At 39.6% G+C, this 7,186-nt stretch overlaps 1 long non-coding RNA gene across 1 annotated transcript; it reads right to left on the bottom strand.

Moving 5' to 3' along the window:
- Positions 1-5,279: 5,279 nt before the first annotated feature.
- LOC116374639 (uncharacterized) lies at positions 5,280-6,505 on the bottom strand. The gene is made up of 2 exons (XR_004210532.1): positions 6,368-6,505; positions 5,280-5,644 (listed from the first exon to the last, which is right to left on the bottom strand). It is a non-coding gene; the product is annotated as an uncharacterized LOC116374639 (long non-coding RNA).
- Positions 6,506-7,186: the final 681 nt, after the last annotated feature.

Genomic DNA, 7,186 nt, shown 5'->3' with positions numbered 1-7,186 from the left:
GTGCCCGTATTCAGCTCCGGTGAGCTCCTGCCCAAGTCAAGCACTGATTGTAATTACAGATAAATTGTACTCCAGGCAAAAAGTGTAAGCTCTTTCCTTAAAACATGATATGTCTTATGAAGTGAGCCTACAGTCAAAGAAAGGTTGCAATACACAGTCAAAGAATGGTAATATGGCCACTAAACCACATCATAATAAACCCTTACATGTTCTGTATTTATGTGATCAATAGATCATTATTAGCTGGGTGGTTCGAGCCCTGAATGCTGATTTGCTGACAGCTGTGCTACATCAGACCGTATACCACAGGTATGACAAAACATGTATTTTTACTAATTCATTTGGTAACCCATATATAATAGCAATAAGGCACCTCGGGAGTTTGTGGTATATGTCCAATATACCACAGCTAAGGGTATGTATCCAGGCATTCCACGTTGCATCGTGCATAAGAACAGCCCTTAGCCTTATTGCTTAAATAGAACTGTATGGGATTCCATCAAAACATATTTTTTGCTTCTAATAAAATGTATTCATATTTTCTTATTGCCGGCATAACATCCACTGACTGAGAAGCTTTGTATTCATATTATATTGCACCATGGGGGGTCAAAAGAAGCAGCCAGAGTTCATTCAGACTGTGGTGTGATCTCAAAGCCTCAATTTCACCCACACAATACATTATGCCACTATTACTAATGACTTTTGGTTCTGGATGGGACCCCTGGCCAACCTTCCCATTAATATGCTGCATTCTGCACAAAATCATCTGCATTTTTAGAACCACCCTTACCACTGCACAAGATGCACAAACACTGCTGCAGTACCAGCCTTCTATGTGTTTGTGAAGCTTTGTTATAGCTGTCGTTATATACGTATATGTGGCCCTACACTGCTGTTCCTTGAATGTGTTATCCTTTTTTATAGTTGTTTACCCTTTGTGTGAGTTTGTTTGTGTGAGTGAGTGTGAGTTTGTTTGTGTGAGTGAGTGTGAGTTTGTTTGTGTGAGTGAGTGTGAGTTTGTTTGTGTGAGTGAGTTTGAATGGAAGACTGATGAAACAAGTAAAAGGCAAGCCCTTGTTTGCCCCTGCTGCAGTTGTGCTTTTGTTGAATTTCCACAAATGGACTAATTTATCAGTCAGGGGTAAGAAATCTCTTTGCATTCCCACAGAGACTGTAGGATAATGACTTGCACAATGTGAGGTCACACGTATCGCAGAGATAAAAAAAGAAAGAGGCCAATATACACAAAGAAACAAGATACAATTATCTTCCTGACATTACTGTGTTGAAAGCGACGGTATTACCATTTCCAATAAAGTAATATGCAGGAAAAAAGGCATGTGAACATACAGTATAGCAACATACCCTGCCAAACAAAATATCACTTCAAAGAAGGAGAATCAAAAGGAGCTCTGCTCCTGCCATTCATACATACAGTATATCATACTTTATTTACTAGGTTTTTCGGTATAAGACAGCCTGGTTTAACTTAACCAAGAACCACTTGAAGACAAACATGGAGCTCAGGTTTAACTGCTGAAATTTTTACACTTTAAATAGGCTGCTGCTGAGATTAGGTTATTATTCATTAAAAATGACAGATTCTGAATGTCTTCACGAAACGGCCTCATATCTCTCTTTAGCCTTGTGTGTAGAGAAGCAGCCATGCGAGCACAGCACTCGAGGTACCATGGCAAAGCAGCATCGAGTCGGAATAGACCTCAGGGCCATAGGCTTTTTTCACACGCTTGGGTGCATCCATTGGTCAAGAAGCAAGATTTTGCCAATGTTAAAGATTACACAATTAACCATCAGAATGTCAATAGAAAGCCACCGTATACTGTTCTGGTCTCATTTCCCTTTGTCAGTGTTCTTGAAAAAAGTTACTCTTTAAAGAGCAACTGCCCCTAAAAACCAACTTCTCATTTAGAAATCGGCCTATGTGGCATCGATATGAAACATTTATTATACTGACAAAATGTACTACAAAGTGTAAATATGGTAGGATAATATCAGTCTTTTCAAAAACAGAGTTTTATGAGACTTGTAGTTGTGACTGCATCACAACGTAAATGAAGGTCAGTTTTGTTTCAATCCTGCCCACATGCCCACAGCTGGCAGCACAAAAGTATGCGACCCAATCGCTGCATGCGACCCAATCGTAATGCCCATGGTAAATTTTAGTTGACTTTGGATATCTCTATATGGCTAGTTAGGGACCATCAGTAAATTACACAATGTACATGGAAAAATATGTTAAAATTCAAATAGCTCCAAATTTCAATGACTTAAAAACCTCAAAACAACTTTAAATTGTGGAAATGCATGTACAAATATTGAAAGCATTTAATAAGAAACGTAAAAGGTGTGCAACATTAAAATATTGTCTAATTTACATTGTGTAATTTATTGATGGTCCGTAAGTCAAACCAACTTTGCCACGGTCACACACCAGCTGGCTGAAGCTAATTGGCCAAATCATTTGGCTAACATTTCCCATGTCACGTTTGAATTCAGTCATGGCCGCTAGCATTTCTTAGTGAACTAAATCTAAAACGAGGCCAAATCAGGAAATGCAGTCGCCCTTTAAGTTTGACAATATGCTTCGTTAATTCATGCTTCGGTAACATGTTTATGTGTTTTTTTCTCTTCAAAGTTGACTTTCAGGGAGTTCTAAGCTGTTGATAACATCCAATAAATTAATACAAAAGCTAGGGACAAGGTCATAATATCTGATTTTAAAAAATTGTCCCAAAAGCCTAAATAGTCCAGAGAGGCCTCATGTGACACATACAGAAGTTAACTTTTATAATGAAAAAGTTGCAGAATTATGCAAGATATTCATGATAAACAAAGCTTATTAGAGCTGGGTTTCAATTTTAATTACAGTGCAAGGCTGAGGACACGCCATCAACCACAGTCCCCTTGGGCACAAACAATGTGGCGGTCAGCCTTATCTCCCTCATCAAACACGCCATTTCAGCATAGCAGACCATTGAACACGAAAGCACTCAAAAAGCCACACAGGCTTGTATGCTCCCAAATGAGCATGCAGTATATATAATGAAGTGTTTTTTCACGACAAACCAAATATTAGATTAAACATAGACACGACCTTGAAGACTTAGCGAGAAACTCATCGCAGTGTTCCTGCAGTGTTGCTGTTGGCATAGTTGTCGTCTGTGGTTCTGTTGCTACTCTGTTGGCATCTGGGTCTCTTTTCACACCTGTCACATTGACAGACCATTGACTGATTTCTCCTGGGTGAAAAAAAACACTCTGTTGTTTACCATTGGGGTTATTATATAGCAACGTTAGAGCATGGACATCCAAATCTACTCATCTGAATCAACAAACTTTCAAACAAGATTTGTTTAAGAGTTGTTATTTTCATTTTTCCTGAGTTAAATCAGCCAGCTGTAGTTTCCACCTGAGCAGGCCGGTCAAGAATACATGATGCTGAGACTGATTAGGCACATTGACACACAGGCAGTGATATCAATGTATCAACTGAGATTGTTACTGAAGGAAGATAGAGATCCCTGGGGCCAAGAGGATCATGATATATATACCTCAGCTAGGAAATGCCAGTCTGTTGTAAAACGGTTTTCTTGACTTGAAGGAGTGGCGGACCAAAATGCAGCGTGGTTTCTATTCATGGTTCTTTAATGAAGAAAACTATACATGAACAGACTAACAATAACAAGAACCGTGAAAACCTAAAACAGCCCTATCTGGTGTAAACACAGAGACAGGAACAATCACCCACAAAACCCAACACCAAACAGGCTACCTAAATATGGTTCCCAATCAGAGACAATGACTAACACCTGCCTCTGATTGAGAACCATATCAGGCCAAACACAGAAACAGACAAACTAGACACACAACATAGAATGCCCACTCAGATCACACCCTGACCAAACAAAACATAGAAACATACAAAGCAAACTATGGTCAGGGTGTGACATCTGTGCTGTGATGATTCAAGCCAGGATTGTGCAGGATTAGTAACTGGAAAACAGTCTGCTTGAGGAGAAGCAGGGGGTTGTTGTCCTGCATATTCCTTCACATTTCCAACAGTGTGGACTTTATGGGGTATTTAACTGTTAAAACCAGAGGATCTACTGTGCCTTCGGAAATGATTCAAACCCCCTCATTCTACATTTTGTTGTGTTACAAATCCTAAATGTATAAATATACTTTTTTTCTCATCCATCTACCCACAATACCTCATAATGACAAAGTAAAATCATGTTTTTATACATTTTTGCAAATTGAATGAAAATGAAATACAGATAGTGTATCTCATTTACATAAGTATTCACACCACTGAGTCAAGCGATTACAGCTGTGAGTCTTTCTGGGTAAGTCTCTAAAGGCTTTGCACACCTGGATTGTATTTAAAAAAATGTATTCTTCAAGCTCTGTCAAGTTGGTTGTTGATCATTGCTAGACATTTACAAGTCTTGCCATAGATTTTTTAGACGATTTTAAGTCACAACTGTAACTGGCCACTCATGAACATTCAATGTTGTCTTGGTAAGAAACTCCAGTGTATATTTGGCCTTGTGTTTTAGGTTATATTCCTGCTGAAAGGTGAATTTGTCTCCCAGTGTCTGTTGGAAAGCAGAATGTATCATGTTTTCCTGTAGGATTTTGCCTGTGCTTAGCTCTATTCCATTTATTTTTATCATAAAAAAACTCTGTAGTCCTTGTCGATGACAAGCATACCTATAATATGATGCAGCACCACCATGCCTGAAATGATTAAGAATGGTACTCAGTGATGTGTTGTGTTTGATTTGCCCCAAATGTAACGCTTTGAATTCATGACATTAAGTTTGTTTCTTTGCCATATTTTTTGCGCTTTTACTTTAGTGCCTTATTGCAAACAGAATGCATGTTTTAGAATATTTGTATAATGGACGGGCTTCCTTCTTTTCACTCTGTCATTTAAGTTAGTATTGTGGAGTAACTACAATGTTGTTAATCCATTTTCAGCTTTCTCCTATCACAGCTATTAAACTCTGTGACTGTTTTAAAGTCACCATTGGCCTCATGGTGAAATCCAAGAGCGGTTTCCTTCCTCTCCGGTAAATTAGTTAGGAAGGACGCCTGTATCATTCTTGTGACTGGCTGTATTTTTTTTTATTACCCATATTTTGCAAGGCATTGGAAAACCTCTCTCGTCTTTGTGGTTGAATCTGCGTTTTTAAATTCACTGCTCGACAGAGACCTTACAGATAATTGTGTGTTGTGACTTGTTAAGCACATTTTTACCCCTCGACGTACTTTATTTTAGGCTTGCCATAACAACATTTCAGCTTTTCATTTGAATTAATTTGTAAACATTTACCAAAGCATATTTCCACTTTGAGATTATGGGGTATTGTGTGTAGGTCAGTGACACAACAATATGTGGAAACAGTCAATGGGTTTGAATACTTTCTGAAGGCACTGTATTTCTTCTCTGTTGCCAAGGAAACTGGGCAGGTTGTTCTCCCAGATTTAGCTTGACATCACGCTAGGGCCGGCAGCTCAGGACATATAGGCCAGGGCTTTCTCATTATCCAGAGGTGTGTGCTTTATTTTTTTGTTGTGCTTTTTGGCCTGGAACACTCAGGAACACTCAGGTGCCCTGAAAGGACAGCATAGACAAAAGTAAACAAGAATGTAAACATTTGTTTGAATCAGACACCGATAAGAAGATGTTTGTTGAATTCTTTGTACAGCAAACAATTTGTCTTTGCTCTGTAAAATGGAACTGAAACGGATTTGGCATCTCCTCCGTTTTTGAAAAATGTAATATTTCGTGGTTAGGATATAGAATAAACCAGGATATACAAATAATTGTTTAAATAATTAAAGATTAAAGAGATACCAAATAGATGTTCAGATGAGGAATCAGCTACTATAATTAAAGTCAGTCTGTTGTTAAAAGAGGTATTGTTTCACCATTACATACGTGGTTCACGCAGCATACAAGCCTCAAAATTATGTCAGTAAACATGGGCAATGTTGACAGTTCTTTTAAATCAAAAGTGCTAGCCTCGCTTCGTTTTCTGAGCTCAGAGCCAGTAACCTGGGGGTGGGTGGCAGTTGTCTCTGCCTGCAGCCCAGGCTTCCTGCCGTGAAGGCCTGGAGAACCAACACATGGCAGCTTGGCTCGCCTAAGTGACAAACAGGAACCTCAGCGAGTTGGCCCCTTCAAAGCCTTTCACAACTTGGACATTTTGTACAACCTTGTTAGTGCTACTCTGTAAGTAAAGATGTCTTACAGGCTGACTACACCGATCGCGGCGCGTTCGTGAGCGTTGCAAAATACATTTACAAATCTATATTATTAAATTATTGCACTCACACTGCTCGCGCGCGCCAACGTGCGTCTGCTTTGCCGAGGGCTAAAATAGAATGCAGATCGCATTGCAAGTCCTGCCTCTCCCATCTCCTCATTGGTTTATAGAAGCAGGTACCTACGTGCCATATCCTCATTGGTTATACTCACGTGGGTGACTGAAAGAGGAACGAGGTGGCGGTAGGTAATGCACCTAATTTATACAAGTTGCCAGTCGCAATATAAAGTCAAGAGAAGAAAAATCCTAGAAGGAGAAATTACTTGAAACGATTCGGTTGACCGTTTTATGTGTGGATTAATTGTCTGAGTAGCGGACCTTGTGCTTTTCAGGTAAATTAACAACTCAATGTTTATATCCCAGGACAAATTATCTAGCAACAGCAAGCTAGCTAAATAGAACAAATTATCTAGCAAGTGCAAGCTAGCTAGCTAAATTGCCATAAAGGTTTAATGCTTTTCGACCTGTCCCCAAATTAATGTAATTGGTTCAGAGTTTGTTTTGATATTTTATTGATTTATTTGTTGTAATTTTTTTACCCCTTTTTTCTCCACAATTTCATGGTATCCAATTGTTTTTAGTAGCTACTATCTTGTCTCATCGCTACAACTCCCATACGGGCTCGGGAGAGATGAAGGATGAAGGTTGAAAGTCATGCGTCCTCTGATACACAACCCAACCAAGCCACACTGCTTCTTAACACAGCGCGCATCCAACCCGGAAGCCAGCCGCACCAATGTGTCGGAGGAAACACCGTGCACCTGGCAACCTTGATTAGCGCTCACTGCACCCGGACCGCCACAGGAGTCGCTGGTGCGCGATGAGAC

This window comes from Oncorhynchus kisutch, linkage group LG7 (assembly GCF_002021735.2).
Source record: "Oncorhynchus kisutch isolate 150728-3 linkage group LG7, Okis_V2, whole genome shotgun sequence".
NCBI classification, from domain to species: domain Eukaryota; kingdom Metazoa; phylum Chordata; class Actinopteri; order Salmoniformes; family Salmonidae; genus Oncorhynchus; species Oncorhynchus kisutch.
The sequence above is the reverse complement of the archived record's forward strand: the minus strand, read 5'-3'. Positions and strand labels throughout refer to the sequence as shown.